Source organism: Schistocerca serialis, chromosome 1, assembly GCF_023864345.2.
Source record: "Schistocerca serialis cubense isolate TAMUIC-IGC-003099 chromosome 1, iqSchSeri2.2, whole genome shotgun sequence".
Lineage (NCBI taxonomy): Eukaryota > Metazoa > Arthropoda > Insecta > Orthoptera > Acrididae > Schistocerca > Schistocerca serialis.
Window position 1 is genome coordinate 408,836,563 of NC_064638.1, and position 17,417 is coordinate 408,853,979.

At 42.5% G+C, this 17,417-nt stretch overlaps 1 protein-coding gene across 1 annotated transcript in view; it reads right to left on the minus strand.

The window, feature by feature from the left end:
* The window catches only part of LOC126475533 (protein doublesex-like), a 398,582-nt gene that overhangs the window by 366,692 nt on the left and 14,473 nt on the right, over window positions 1–17,417 (minus strand). The gene's annotated exons all lie outside the window — the stretch shown is intronic.

The window sequence follows — 17,417 nt, forward strand, 5'->3', positions numbered from 1 at the left end:
CACCATTAACAAGCTAAATTTTAATTTTTCTGAAGGGAGTTTAAAGAGCATGAAACTATATTTGGGCATACATATTTATTCACAGGATCCAGAATTTCTCTTCCGAGAAAACTTAGTTTTATTACGTTTATTGCGTTACGTGTAAAAAGAATTATTGTTCGAGTCAGTTATTGAGGAAGACAGGTGCGTCACTGAGAAAAATATTTGTACGTAATTAAGATAACACGTGTATGGCAGCAAATAAAAAAATGAAGAAATGAAATTACGTAAATAAATGTAACTTTCAATTCTTTTTCTAATACCTTTTCTTAATGTAAACACGGAGACAGTCATTCTTCAATTTTTTTTTTTTGTGTTCTGCATCAAACTTTCTTCAGTCCTCAAAAACAGTTTGTGTTGTTCTAATATCAGTATATTCCACGAATCACCCTAATCCTCTATACCTACAACACCTCAAAACATCATGTAAAATTCATTGGACATCTCAGACGCTGTTGTTCGCTGAAATGTAGCAAAGTGCGCCGTATTTAAACAAAATCAAAAATATTTATCAGACTGGTATCTACAAATGTGTCCCCGAACGTAACAAAAAATTAAATTTTTAGATGCTGTTCACTGTTAACGATCTGCAGATGTTATTATTATTATTATTATTATTATTTCCATCAGTACTTGCAAAACGTCCTCTGTTGGATTTTGAAAATAATTTCCTACCATTATGCACTGAACCATGTGCTGCGTAGTGATATGACAGAAAACGACCATTTCTGTTCTTGTCACAGGACCCTGTCACCACAGGCAGACTTTTTTTTGTGTGCGTGTGTTGCCTGCGGTTCTGGACGACGCAGACAAAACTACAGTTCGGGAATTCATCGTTGTATTTACTCCACGATTAAGCGACGGTTTTCTAGTGAACCAGTCTTTTACCGTGAAAAGACAAAATACGGAAGAACAGAAGAGAGAGAAATTATTCTTCCAATTCAAGAATAACAAAATAATTATCTACATTTCAATATGCCTACTACGGACATGCGGGATGTAGTGATAAAAAAACTCTGCTGACACGTGTTACGTCACCTAAAATTACAAACAAATATAGTATTGCTATTACATCCACTTACTTGTGGAGCGACGCCTATTTCGACACAGCTTATGCCAAATGAAAAAAATTGTCGTTTTCATTCAAACAGCATATATTTATGACTTCTTCAACTATCGAAAATTCATACACAGTCCATCCAAAAATTTCCGTATCTGATTTTGTTGCTGGCGTGTATGCGACGCCAGCGCAATAACTACGTTCGAAACTTGAAGTAATAACTATAAATACATACACATTATACCAGTCCATTGTGAGCGCGCAGTGTTTTAAGCAGTGGACGTGCCACCGTAGCGGTTAACGTCGTTGTGTCACAAATCACAATGGAGCAACACGTCTGAATCAACTGATCAAGATATTCTACACAATTTTTATAAAAGACAGAAGGGTGTGCAAGGTTTATAGTTTGACTCCTGAACAAAAATGACGGAGCGTTGATGTTTGACAGTACTTGATTGAAATGTTAAAGGCAGATAATTATCCATTGGAAAAAATCATCAAGGGTGACAAGAATTGGTGTTACCAGTCCTAACCTATGACAAAAAGAAAAATGCAGAAATTCGCATGAAGGGTCAACGCTTTAGCGACATGCCGACATTAAAGCCTATGTGAATAGGGAGTTGAACAACATCCATTAGAATGAGTTTTCTGACAGTTTCACACTGTTTTATGGACGTTCAGTGCGTTGTGCTCGAGGGGAAAGAGACTATGTAACACACCTGAAGCATTAAAACACATCTTGACGTTACTCCATTTTTTGTGGATCCAGTCTCTAATCTTTTTGGCCTGACGGTGGTATACCCCACGTTTAAACAAAATATTGCATACTGGCCCTTGCGTCCAGATATATTTATCAAAAATAAGGACCGCACATCATTATCAGCCTAAACTATGAACTTCATCTAAATAAGTCTAACGAAGATTTCAGATAAACCGCAAGAAAATTCCTCTTAGACAATAATGAGCTAAAAACTACTATTCCGTTGAAATAATCTACTTCTTTTACACAGTTTTTCTTCGTCATTTATATCAGTACACGGAAAGCGCAACAAGTAATTTTAGAAATTTGGTCACAGCTACACGATTAAGAAATGGGTTCGCAAATTGCGAATAGCGTTTGACGTCAGCTGTGTATTTTATTTCTGACACATGCAAAGCAGGGCTGGACTCGGACACGAACCCAGATTTCCCGCTTATCATTAGCGGTCGCCTTAACTACTTTTGCTATCTGTACACGCCTCCCGGACAGACCCAAACTTCCACATGTCATATATTGTTCCTATACCCTACGCTTGCACTTTATGATTCCCGCTCAGTGATTCCACATGTCATGTATTGTACGTATACCCTACGATTGCACTTTATGATTCCCGCTCAGTGAGAGACAAAATTTCGTTATTGTTCTCATTTTAGCTCATCGGGACATATATACCAATCATTTACTCAGTGTCTGCGTTTATACAGTGTCTGGCCGCGCGGAGTGGCCGCATGGTTTGAGGAGCCATATCCCGGATTGCACGGCCGCTCCCGCCGGAGGTTCGAGTCCTCCCACGGGCGTGAGTGTGTATGTTCTTCTTAGCCTAAGTTAGTTCAAGTAGTGTGTAAGTCCAGGGACCGATGACCCCAGCAGTTTGGTCCCTTAGGACTTCACACACATTTTAACATTTGATTTTATACAGTGTCTATATATTACGAGGGTTATTCGGAAAGTAAGGAACGATGGGTCGCGAAATAGAAACCACAGTGAAAATCTGATGATGTTTTGCACAGGTGTGTTGGGCAGTGTCTCTAGTATGCCCGTCGATCGCATTACGTCGTTTTTTTTAGTTCTGAGTACACAGGGAGGACATAAAGATACCTAGAACAATAGTGTCTCCTGCCAAGTACGAGGGCCTAGTGAGGAATTTCGCCTGAAGCTATGCAGCCAACATTACATAACTGTCGTGCGTTTTCTTCTTCAAGACAGTTCTCAGCCGCATTCTGCAGGGGCAATGAAGATGCTCCTGCATCGTTTTCAATTGGAAACGTTTGATTACCCACAATACAGCCCGTGATTGTCTCCATCTGAGTTTCATCTCTGCTCACATGAACCGCTGGCTAAGAGGACAACATTTTGGCAGAGGCAACGAGCTGTAGGCCAGTGTAGAGAATTATCGGAAAGCACTGGCGGCTGCCTTCCATAACGAGGGTATTGGAAAGTTGGTACGCTACGACAAACGTCTAAGTCGGATCGGTGACTATGGAGATAAGTAGCTGGAAGTTGTAGCCAACTGTTGCAAATAAAACAGTTTTGATTTTCACTGTGGTTTCCATTTCGCGACCTATCGTTCCTTACTTTCCGAATAGCCCTCGTACATTGCAATGTACTTTAGACATGCATGCTTACAGTGTCTACGTCTTACATTACAATGTGTGAACGATTTTGTGAGGTAAAATAGAAACACTGTATATACAGAGTCCGTTTATTATATTACAAAGTTCTTCAGACACTGTAATGTAATGTAATATGTAGACACTGTATAAACACAGACACTGTGTAAATCATTGGTATTTATGAACCTGCGCCGGAATAAAAACGAACGGGCTTAGGGTATGTGGGCGATATACGACACGGAAGTTGGTGTCGGTTCGGAAGGCGTGCACAGGTAGCCGAGGCTGTTACGGCGACCATTCGCGATAAGCGGGGAATACGGGCTAAAGTTCCGATACGGCACAGATTTTCATGTATCACGAATAAAATATATAGCTCACGTCAAACTGTATTCGCCATTTGCGAATCCATTTCGTAATAATTACAACAGCTGTGAATCGTCAAACACTGTCTGTTTCTCCAGACACTCATGTTTGTTTGAAGGACATTGTAGTGTAATATACAAGCATTGTATAAACACAGACGTTTTGAATAATTAGCTAGCGGGTTATTCCATCTGCAGTGACTCTTTTCACTCAGCCTAATCTTCTTGTTATTATGAGGTTCCACGCAGCTCTAGTCGCTGCATTTAACTTTTGCACCCTGTAGATCTCTACTGATTCCAAAGCGTTAAAGTTCAATTATCGTCAATGGCATCACCTTCAGTGAGCAGTTGACAGTAAAAAATTGTAGCAATTTGTTTTATTTCAGATACGTGTATGTACCATCTGCATTGCTGCTCAGAACCGTAATTCATTTGCTGCAAAAGCAGTGTTTCTCAACTGTTTTTCCTTTGGGGCACACCAAAGTGCGTTTCCAACTTTCGCGCAAGCTCTGCTCGTGGTTTTTTTTCACAGGTGCAAAAATGGATGCACATGAAGTAGATAAATCATTTTTACTGTGGAACGACTGTGTGTTGCAAATTTATTACTCCAAGACACGATTTAGCGGTAATTTTTTTATGTTCTAGATGTTTTATCTCCAGAGGATTAGAAGAAATTAAAAGTTTCGCGACACAGTTGACATGTATTCGCGACGATGGTTGAGAAACGCTGAGCTACAGCATATTTTGCACACACATGTATTAACTTCCCAAAACCAACAGAAAGACGAAAGAAACTGTAGACGAACATTTTGGACTAAAAGATTATAAAATGGGAATGGTTTTCTACGTCGTGATACCAAAGTGATTTTTGTACGTGAAAGAGTGGTCAGTGATGACGGAATGAGTCATAATGTAGTCGGGAAGTAAGATTTGTTGTACTCACTTTCAGTTAATTACTTCTATTATTTTATTTGCATTTCGTGCACTTGCAACTTCGAGTAACTAACATAAAATTGCAGAATATGTCCCAACATTATCCAAAATCATTAACGTAAAAAATCAGACTAACAAAGGAATGCATTATAAAACACCCATAATAATGAAAAGACAATAATAATAGCATACGTGCAACGGGAAACTACAGCCGTAATTTTTCCCGAGGACATGCAGCTTTACTGTATGATTAAATGATGATGGCGTCCTCTTGGGTAAAATATTCCGGAGGTAAAATAGTCCGGATCTCCGGGCGGGGACTACTCAAGAGGACGTCGTTATCAGGAGAAAGAAAACTGGCATTCTACGGATCGGAGCGTGGAATGTCAGATCCCTTAATCGGGCAGGTAGGTTAGAAAATTTAAAAAGGGAAATGCATAGGTTAAAGTTAGATATAGTGGGAATTAGTGAAGTTCGGTGGCAGGAGGAACAAGACTTTTGGTCAGGTGATTACAGGGTTATAAATACAAAATCAAATAGGGGTAATGCAGGAGTAGGTTTAATACTGAATAAAAAAATAGGAGTGCGGGTTAGCTACTACAAACAGCATAGTGAACGCATTATTGTGGCCAAGATAGACACAAAGCCCATGCCTACTACAGTAGTACAAGTTTATATGCCAACTAGCTCTGCAGATGATGAATAAATTGATAAATGTATGACGAGATAAAAGAAATTATTCAGGTAGTGAAGGGAGACGAAAATTTAATAGTCATGGGTGACTGGAATTCGTCAGTAGGAAAAGGGAGAGAAGGAAACATAGTAGGTGAATATGGATTGGGGGGAAGAAATGAAAAAAGAAGCCGCCTTGTAGAATTTTGCACACAGCATAACTTAATCATAGCTAACACTCGGTTCAAGAATCATAAAAGAAGGTTGTATACCTGGAAGAATCCTGGAGATACTAAAAGGTATCAGATAAATTATATAATGGTAAGACAGAGATTTAGGAACCACATTTTAAATTGTAAGACATTTCCAGGGGCAGATGTGGATTCTGACCACAATCTATTGGTTATGAACTGCAGATTGTGTGGTGTCACCGCCAGACACCACACTTGCTAGGTGGTAGCTTTTAAATCGGCCGCGGTCCATTAGTATACGACGGACCCGCGTGTCGCCACTGTCAGTAATTGCAGACCGAGCGCCACCACACGCAGGTCTAGAGAGACGTCCTGGCACTCGCCCCAGTTGTACGGATGACTTAGCTAGCGATGCAACACTGACGAAGCCTCGTTTATTTGCAGAGAAGACAGTTAGAATAGCCTACGACCTAGCAAGGCGCCATAGCAATTGATAGTTATCGTATGAAGCATGTCTCATCAAGAACGATGTATACAAATGATGGATTAAAGGTAAGTATTCCATCAGCTACGTACTTTTCTTTACAGCATTCGTTACGTATCCTGTTTCAGACCTCACGCCATCCTGCGTGAGCTTATAGCGTGCATTTCGGCCTTCTCTAGCAATATAACAGATTGAAACTGAAGAAACTGCAAAAGGTGGGAATTTAAGGAGATGGGACCTGGATAAACTGAAAGAACCAGAGGTTGTAGAGAGTTTCAGGGAGAGCATAAGGGAACAATTGACAGGAATGGGGGAAATAAATACAGTAGAAGAAGAATGGGTAGCTCTGAGGGATGAAGTAGTGAAGGCAGCAGCGGATCAAGTAGGTAAAAAGACGAGGGCTAATAGAAATCCTTGGGTAACAGAAGAAATATTGAATTTAATTGCTGAAAGGAGAAAATATAAAAATGCAGTAAATGAAGCAGGCAAAAAGGAATACAAACGTCTCAAAAATGAGATCGATAGGAAGTGCAAAATGGCTGAGCAGGTATGGCTAGAGGACAAACGTAAGGATGTAGAGGCTTGTCTCACTAGGGGTAAGATAGATACTGCCTACAGTAAAATTAAAGAGACCTTTGGAGAGAAGAGAACCACTTGTATGAACATCAAGAGCTCAGATGGAAACCCAGTTCTAAGCAAAGAAAGGAAAGCAGAAAGGTGGAAGGAGTATATAGAGGGTTTATACAAGGGCGATGTACTTGAGGACAATATTATGGAAATGGAAGAGGATGTAGATGAAGATGAAATGGGAGATAAGATACTGCGTGAAGAGTTTGACAGAGCACTGAAAGACCTGAGTCGAAACAAGGCCCAGGGAGTAGACAACATTCCATTAGAACTACTGATGGCCTTGGGAGAGCCAGTCATGACAAAACTCTACCATCTGGTGAGCAAGATGTATGAGACAGGCGAAATACCCACAGACTTCAAGAAGAATATAATAATTCCAATCCCAAAGAAAGCAGGGGTTGACAGATGTGAAAATTACCGAACTATCAGTTTAATAAGTCACAGCTGCAAAATACTAACGCGAATTCTTTACAGACGAATGGAAAAACTGGTAGAAGCGGACCTCGGGGAAGATCAGTTTGGATTCCGTAGAAATGTTGGAACACGTGAGGCAATACTAACCTTACGACATATCTTAGAAGAAAGATTAAGAAAAGGCAAACCTACGTTTCTAGCATTTGTAGACTTAGAGAAAGCTTTTGACAACGTTAACTGGAATACTCTCATTCAAATTCTGAAGGTGCAGGGGTAAAATATAGGGAGCGAAAGGCTATTTACAATTTGTACAGAAACCAGATGGCAGTTATAAGAGTCGAGGGCCATGAAAGGGAAGCAGTGGTTGGGAAAGGCGTGAGACAGGGTTGTAGCCTCTCCCCGATGTTATTCAACCTGTATATTGAGCAAGCAGTAAAGGAAACAAAAGAAAAATTCGGAGTAGGTATTAAAATTCATGGAGAAGAAGTAAAAACTTTGAGGTTCGCCGATGACATTGTAATTCTGTCAGAGATAGTAAAGGACTTGGAAGAGCAGTTGAAAGGAATGGACAGTGTCTTGAAAGGAGGATATGAGATGAACATCAACAAAAGCAAAACGAGGATAATGGAATGTAGTCAAATTAAATCGGGTGATGCTGAGGGGATTAGATTAGGAAATGAGACACTTAAAGTAGTAAATGAGTTTTGCTATTTAGGGAGTAAAATAACTGATGATGGTCGAAGTAGAGAGGATATAAAATGTAGACTGGCAATGGCAAGGAAATCGTTTCTGAAGAAGAGAAATTTGTTAACATCGAGTATAGATTTAAGTGTCAGGAAGTCGTTTCTGAAAGTATTTGTACGGAGTGAAGCCATGTATGGAAGTGAAACATGGACGATAACCAGTTTGGACAAGAAGAGAATAGAAGCTTTCAAAATGTGGTGCTACAGAAGAATACTGAAGATAAGGTGGGTAGATCACGTAACTAATGAGGAGGTATTGAATAGGATTGGGGAGAAGAGAAGTTTGTGGCACAACTTGACTAGAAGAAGGGATCGGTTGGTAGGACATGTTTTGAGGCATCAAGGGATCACAAATTTAGCATTGGAGGGCAGCGTGGAGGGTAAAAATCGTAGAGGGAGACCAAGAGATGAATACACTAAGCAGATTCAGAAGGATGTAGGTTGCAGTAGGTGCTGGGAGATGAAGAAACTTGCACAGGATAGAGTAGCATGGAGAGCTGCATCAAACCAGTCTCAGGACTGAAGACCACAACAACAACATACAAATTTACTTTATGTAACAAATCTCCCGCATCGTTCCCCTACGCTCTGTCAAGGAGTATGGGACTTCATCATCATCAACAAATCTTAATAACGAGCAGGAAGGGAGAGACAAGGGATCACGGGAGCTTAGTAGGAATTATCCCATCATTTTTTGAAATGATTTGAGAATAAGTAAAAAACCAAACGAACATGATCACGTACACAGGTGTATATTCTCCTTACGTGATCGGTTTTCTTGTACTTTTCTGTGTATTTCAGTGACTGAAAACTTAATACATGAAGAAATGAACAGTAGGTACTCGTACTTGAACAGTATTGTCCTTTAGTCCACTCGTTTCACCCTCACAACAGAAGTAAGTGGGCTCTGCCTCGGGCATGGATGTGTCTGATGTCCGTAGTTTAGTTAGGTTTAAGTAGTTCTAAGTTCTAGGGGACTGATGACCTCAGATGTTAAGTCCCATAGTGCTCAGAGCCATTTGAACGATTTGGACCTGATCTCGTTAAACACAGGGATTCTGAGCATTTTCTACACCTCTACTTCGCAATGGGTATGGCGGGTGGGTACTACGCTACATATTCCCTGTGGATATAGTGCGTGGAAAGAAAGACTGTCGGTAAGAATTTGCATGGACATGAATTTCTCTAATTTTCCCTTCATAGTCTTTCCGACATGTAATGGAAGGAAAATAATATATAGCCTGACTCATGTCGGGACTTGGATTCGAAGAATCATAGCAGTGAATCTCTTCGCGATGTACAATTCATCTCTGTAACCGTACATGTGGCCCGGGCTTACTTCAGGTAGAAAACGAGTGTTGCGATGGTTTCTTTGGAAAAGGTTTCTACGATTTACTACGTTACGAATTGCGCGGCTTCATTTTGCGCGGTTTCATTCTGTCTCTGATGAACACGCTAACCACAATCTTCATTCAGTATAATTACCCGTGATGAGTGCACGAGTGTCAGGGATACTAGTAATTACAGAAGTGCTCTACCCGTGATTGTCTCACAGATCGTTCCTTGATTTGCGGTCACCGTGATTTAGATTATTTATTACTGCTGCCAGTTGCTTAACGTGGAATCTGAACTTAGGTAGGACATGACATTTGTCACATTCATATGAGGCTGACGATGTCATATTTAAAGGCGTCAGGTCAAGAATCTGAAACGTAGATTCTTTAAACACTATGCTGACGCGGCGTATATAAAATGGTCTCAAATAAAATTCAAATAGGTCTCATATTTTTTTTCATTCGTTCTCGTTCAGTGTATTGGGATACGAAAGCAGGAAAAATTAAAAAATTATGAGAAAATATTTCCTTTACCTTCTTCTCAGTAACTCTGTGATTCTGCTTTAAAAGTAAAGTAATTTGCCATCAACGCAATTATTGGTTGGAATAATTGCAAAAAACTCAAGTGGAAGCAATAAAAGTTTATTCGATAGACTTACCGACACATATCAAAGGTATTATAGTTATCAGTTTTTATTTATTTATTTATTTATCTATTTATTTATTTTTTTGAGTCACCAGTAGTAGTACTCGCCATCTACGTCCTTAACTATCTGCTAGATGTATTCCAATCTCTGTCTTGCCGTGCAGTTTTTACCCTATACATCTCCCCCTAGTATCATGTAAGTGATTCCCTGTTGCCTTAACACATGTCCTGTCATCCTATCCCTTCTCCCTGCCAGTGTTTTCCACATATTCCTTTCCTCGCTAGTTCTCCGGAGAATTTCCTCATTCCTTACCTTATCAGTTCACCTAATTTTCAACATTCTTCAGTAACACCACATTTCAAATGCCTAGATTCTCTTCTGTTATGGTTTTCTCAGTGTCCACGTTTGACTACCATAAAACGTGCTGCTCCAAACAAACATTCTCAGAAATTTCTTCCTCAAATTAAGGCCTACATTTGATGTCAGTAAACTACTCTTGGCCAGGAATGTCCTTCTTGCCATTTCTAGCATGCTTTTTAAGTCTTCCTTGCTTCGACCGTCGTGGGTTATTTTGCTGCGTAGGTAATAGAATTCCATAACTTCACATACTTCGTGATCACCACCTCTGATGTTAAATTTCTCGCTCTTGTCATTTCTGCTAATTCTCATTACTGTCGTCTTCCTTCGATTTACTCTCAGTCCATATTCTATACCGATTCATTTTATTCATGAGATCCTGTTATCCATCTTGACTTTCGTTCGGGATAGCAACGTCATCAACGAATCTTATCATTCATATCCTTTCACCTTGAATTTTAATTCCACTCCTGAGCCTTTCTATTATTTCAAACATTGCTTCTTTGATGTACAGACAACACTAGGGGCGAAAATATAAATCCCTGTTTTACACCCATTTTAATCCGAGCACTTCATTCGGGTCGTCCACTCTTGTTATTCCATCTTGGCTTTCGTACATATTGTACGTATATTACCCACCTCTCCCTATAGCTTACCCCTGCTTTTCTCAGAACATCGATCATCTTGCACCATTTCACACTGTCAAACGCTTTCTTCAGGACGGGAAATCCTATGAAGGTGTCTTGATTTTTCTTCAGTCTGGCTTGCATTATCTATCAACCGCAACCACAAAATTGCCTCTCTGGTGCCTTCACCTTTTCTGAAGACAAACCGACCGTCATCTAACATATCCTAAATTTTCTTTCCCATTCTTCTGTATATTAAGCGTGGCACCAACTTGGACGTATGAGCTGTTCAGCTGATTGTGCGATAATTCTCGCACCTTACAAAGAAGCGTTGCATAGAAAACAATTATCGGGAGTAACAGACGTTGACAGGAACAGGTCGTTACGATGTGGACCTATATGGAAAGGAAGAATCTAAAAAAAAAATTGAGTGACCGTGATCAAAACATCTTTAATTTATCTTCCAATCCATCTCTGGCATACAGCAAACCAGTGCTTAACAGTATTGGTTAAAAATAGTCTTGGTTACAATTTTAGGTTTTATTTTTCAACTACGCGTTTGCCGGCCGCTGTGGCCGAGCGGTTCTAGGCGCTTCAGTCCGGAACCGCGCGACTGCTACGGTCGCAGGTTCGAATCCTGCCTCGGGCATGGATGTGTGGTTCTTAGGTTAGTTAGGTTTAAGTAGTTCTGGGGACTGATGACCTCAGATGTTAAGTCCCATAGTGGTCAGAGCTATTTGAACCATTTTTTGAACTACGCGTTTTGCCTTATTTAAGCATCTTAAGGATGATCTTAATTTGGTATTTCTTAGAACGATCCTATAGAAAGTGTAGCCAAAGGGCATCGTCAAATACATCAGGCTAACATCGGCTTCGTTAAACTCAGGCCAACGTCGCCTTCGTTAAACTCAGTAACAACTTTTACTGAGTTTAACGAAGGCGATGTTGGCCTGATGGTATTTAGCGATGTCCTTTGGCTACACTTTCTAAAGGATCGTTCTAAGAAATACCAAATTAAGATCAACCTGAAGGTGCCTAAATAAGGCGAAACGCATAGTTGAAAAATAAAAACCTGAAATTGCAACCAAGACTGTTTTTAACCAATATCTTTAATTTATGGGAAAGTTGCCCATATGTTGACTAGTAGTTGGACAGTTTAGAGAAAACGCCTGTGTGAAACGACTGAATAAGCTCTTCCATATACAAATATTGAATGTAATGTCAGATTTTGGAAGTAAATCCTCTGGGAAAATTATAAAGTAGCCAACTAATCAGCCGGAAGAAGTCAGCCAAAGTTATATCGTCTACAATGGTACACTACTGGCCATTAAAATTGCTACACCAAGAATAAATGCATATGATAAACGGGTATTCATTGGACAAATATATTATACTAGAACTGACATGTGATTGCATTTTCAAGCAGTTTGGGTGCATAGATCCTGAGAAATCAGTACCCAGATCAACCAACTGTGGCCGTATAACGGCCTTAATACGTCTGGGTATTGAGTCAAACAGAGCTTGGATGGCGTGTACAGGTACAGCTTCCCATGCAGCTTCAACACGATACCACAGTTCATCAAGAGTATTGCCTGGCGTATTGTGACGAGCCAGTTAGTCGGACACCATTGACCAGACGTTTTCAATTGGTGAGAGGTATGGAGAATATGCTGTCCATGGCAGCAGTCGAACATTTTCTGTATGCAGAAAGGCCCGTACAGGACCTGCAACAAGCGGTCGTGCATTATCCTGCTGAAATGTAGGGTTTCACTGGGGTCGAATGAAGGGGAGAGCCACGGGTCGCAACACATCTGAAATGTAGCGTCTACTGTTCGAAGTGCCGTCAATGCGAACAAGAGGTGACGGAGACGTGTAACCAATGGGAACCCATACCATCACGCCGGATGACACGCCCGTATGACGATGACGAATACACGCTTCCAATTTGCGTTCACCGTGATGTCGCCAAACACGGATGCAACCATCATGATGCTGTAAACAGAACCTGGATTCATCCGAAAAAATGACGTTTTGCCATTCGTGGACCCAGGTTCGTTGTTGAGTACACCATCGCAGGCACTCCTGTCTGTGATGCAGCTCAAGGGTAACCGCAGCCATGGTCTCGGAGCTGATAGTCTATGCTGCTGCAAACGTCGTCGAACTGTTTATGCAGATGGTTATTGTCTTGCAAACGTCCCCATCTGTTGACTCAGGGATCGAGACGTGGCTGCACGATCCGTTACAGCCATGCGGATAAGATGCCTGTTATCTCGACTGCTAGTAATACGAGGCTTTTGGCATCCAGCACGGCGTTCCGTCGTACCCTCCTGAACCCACAGATTCCATATTCTGCCAACAGTCATTGGATCTCGACCAACGCGAGCAGTAACGTCGCGATACGATAAACCGTAATGGTGATAGGCTACAATCCGACTTTTATCAAATCGGAAACGTGATTGTACGCATTTCTCCTCCTTACACGAGGCATCACAACAACGTTTCAGCAGGCAACGCCGGTCAACTGCTGTTTGTGTATGAGAAATCGGTTGGAAATTTCCTCATATCAGCACGTTGTAGGTGTCGCCACCGGCGCCAACCTTGTGTGAATGCTCTGAAAAGCTAATCATTTGCATATCACAGCATCTTCTTCCTGTCGGTTAAATTTCGGGTGTGTAGCATGTAATCTTTGTGGTGTAGCAATTTTAATGGCCAGTAGTGTAAATAGCTGAAGGGAGGAGGTGTGTATCCGCAAGGTAGTCGATTGTGGCTAACTTCCTTACGACTCCTCGTTGGACCGTTAAATCGTCTGGAATGTGCAATCCTGAGATTCTGTGTCGAGGATTTCTACGAGTACACGAGACACTGTCCATCACGATGTCCCACGAAACCGCGTTGTTACTTTGCGCCGTTTTCCAAGGAACCGTTAGAGGACCCTTCGGCACCAAGAGGAACGACATCTCTCGGAGTGGCTGTTGCGCGCCTCTGCTGACTGACTTGGGGCGGTTACAGCCAACGCCGTTCTGCACATTGGGGCCGCAATCGGTTGCCAAAAGGGCTAGGCAGCTACGAGAAGCGTCAAATTGAAAGTAGCGCTTCGGGGCCAGGGCGGCGGCGGCGGTTGCAGCGCGGAGGCGGAGGACATGCGGACGCCACGCCGGTCCGGCGCGCGAGCAGGTCGCGTCCCGGCTGTTAAGCTAAACGCGCAGTAAACGTGCAGTTCGGAGCTTGCAGCAGGCACGTCTGGGCAGAAAGGCGGCGCGGTGCAGGCGCGGCCCTGTTAAACAATTTTACTGTCGCCGTAAACCAAAGGCGGGGTGGCAAGGGAGACGAGGGGCGGCACCCGCGCCTGCCCTAGTGGGGGTAGGTTCGGTTTTTATTGCGTCATAAATATGTAACGTGACGTGACGGCAGTGGCGCTGTTTGGTACTCGGCCAAACCGCCGCCGGCGGCGACGCCACGGTCTGCGCATGCGCGGCGCCCTGCCGCCTAAACGGTTCGCGCCGACGCGACGCCAGGGGCTAATTACGCCCGCGCTCATCTGCCGTTCAACCTGGCGAGACAGCTTATTCGTGTCGAGAACAGCAAGTATTTCTTCCGCAAGTATCGGGAACGGCACGCAAAAGGGAAGTCGTGTTGGTTCGAAGAACCCCGTAGCGTGTGTGCAGCTGGCTAATTGGTAATGTTTTCGTTTCCTCATACAGGCTGGCACTTCGCAAAATCTTTTATGTTGTAAGTCAAAAATGTCTAATGTGTGTGAAATCTTATGGGACTTAACTGCTAAGGTCATTAGTCCCTAAGCTTACACACTACTTCAACTAAATTATCCTCAGGACAAACACACACACCCATGTCCGAGGGGGGACTCGAACCTCCGCCGGGACCAGCCGCACAGCCCATGACTGCAGCGCCTAAGACCGCTCGGCTAATCCCGCGCGGCTGACGTCACTTCATTTTTTATGGATCCAGTGTCTAATCTTTTTGGACTGACGGGGATATACGTCACGTTTAAACAAAACATCGCATACTGAGCCTTGCATCCAGATATATTCATCAAAAATAAGGACCGCACATCATTATCAGCACTAATAACTAGCTCTTTGCCTACAGCCTAAATTGTGAACTACATCTAAATAAGTTTAACGAAGATTTCTGATAATCCGCAAGAAAGACAGTGTACTTCCTTTTTGTAGGAAATTCCTCTTAGACCGCTCGGCTAATCCCGCGCAGCTATGTCGTAAGTGTACGTGATGACTGTGATTGCTATCAGCGCGTGCGGATTTTTAGTGGGTTGTTTCTGTTGGTGGAGACGATCAAAGAGAAATGAGAAGGTGAAAGCCAGTGTGGCACCTGTGGTGTAACTAGGAAATGGCAGCCGCGAGAAGCCCATGGACGCGTAGTTTTGTAACAGGCGCCAAAAATAAAGAAGAGAAAATGAAAAGGAAGTAGCTAGGAGTAACTATCCAGCGTGACCTTAACTGGAATAGTTGTATGGAGATAAACAGCGATTAATTTACTTATAAGCAATTATTCAAAATGACAATCAAAATCGGATTATTTATTTTGCCGCCAACCGGTTTCAACCCGCGATGGGGTCATCTTCAGGGCAATTTACACCGTTTGGTCTCTCGCTGGAGTCGTCACCGTGCCTGTGCACGGTTGGTAACTTTTTTGGTAGTTACCAACCGTGCACAGGCAGGGTGACGACTCCAGCGAACGACCAAATATTGCCCTGAAGATGACCCCGTCGCTTGTCGAAACCGGTTGGCAGCAAAATAAATAATGCGATTGTGACTGTCATTTTGAATAATTGAAATGAAATAATCGTATGGCTTTGATGGCCGGGAGTCCCCCCCCCCAACTCGAGAAGTTCGGCAGTCGAGTCGCAAGCCTTTTCAGTTGACGCCATTTTGGGCGACCTGCAGATGATGATGAAATGATGATGAGGACAACACATCACTCAGTAGCCAACCGGAGACCATCTCCGCCCCTCCTCCTCCCCCCCTCAGGTAATCGAACGCTTGTCCACTGAATGACAGACGCGTTGACCACTCAGTAAGGGGGCGGCCTTTAAGTGAAGTGGCCACATAAACAGTAGGAAAAGAACATGCAAGACTGAGATTCATAGGAAGAATCTGAAGGAAATGTAACTCATCCATGAAAGAAGTTACTTACAAGACACCTGTGTTCGTTCGGCCTTTTCTTGAGACTTCACACCAGTCTAGGATCTTTACCAGGTAGGACTAATGGCAGAAATAGAGAAGAACTCTGGTGACAGAAGTTGCAACAGTGGCCTAGTGCAACACGGAGAGGTTCACTACCAAAATCTGGAGAGAGCACTTTCTGGGAGGAGTCAGGCAACATATTATTCCTTCCCACATATATTTCGCGAAATGATCACAACGAGGCCGGCCGGAGTGGTCGTGCGGTTCTAGGCGCTACAGTCTGTAGCCCAGCGACCGCTACGGTCGCATGTTCGAATCCTGCCTCGGACATGGATGTGTGTGATGTCCTTAGCTTAGTTAGGTTTAATTAGTTCTAAGTTCTAGGCGACTGATGACCTCAGAAGTTAAGTCGCATAGTGGTCAGAGCCATTTGAACAATTTGATCACAACGAGAAAATTCGAAAAATTAGTGTCTGTGCAGAGGCTTACCTACAATCGTTCTTCCCACGCGCTTTACGCGACTGGATCACGGAATGGGAGATCAGTTAATGGTATCAGAAACACCCTCCACCACACACTTTTAGGTAGCTGTCTATCTCGTAAATGTGCATGTATTAAACAGGAAGAGGCAGAGAGCAAAGTACGTAGGGAAGAAGAAGAAAGAGAAAAGAAAAGAAACAAGAAGAAGGAGGGAAAGTATAGAAGGGCACTAAATTGGGAAGGAGATAAGTTCTAGAGAAAATAATTCACATTATAATCGAACAAAGGGAAGATGGCAGTCATCTCCTTTGATCAAGGAAGATCGAGGGTGGCAGGAAATTCAAGGGATCGTTCGAAGACAGTGCCGACCATCAATTTAGAAACGATTGTGTTTCCGAATGCGCCAGATTCTTTTTCCAAATGTACCTCTAGAAAGACGTGTCTGCTATGTAGTTTGTTTTGTGTTACGTTATTTATGCTTTTATTTTTTAATTTAACCGCCGCGCGGTATTAGCCGAGCGGTCTTAGGCGCTGCAGTCATGGACTGTGCGGCTGGTCCCGGCGGAGGTTCGAGTCCTTCCTCGGGCATGGGTGTGTGTGCTTGTCCTTAGGATAATTTAGGTTAAGCAGTGTGTACGCTTAAGGACTGATGACCTTAGCAGTTAAGTCCCATAAGATTTCACACACATTTGAACATTTGAATTTAACCGAACATATAACACGCAGCAACTCAAATAACGCTTTTGTGTTTGAGCACTGTATTCGGCCAACGCATTCTGTTAGTATCCGACTGGCAACCATTTTTGTCTACTGCCGCAAATACAAGTACCATCTTCCCTTTATGATCACTCGTTAACTCAGCGACCTATTGTCACTTGGTGGGAGCTTGTGCCCCATTCCACTGCATAAT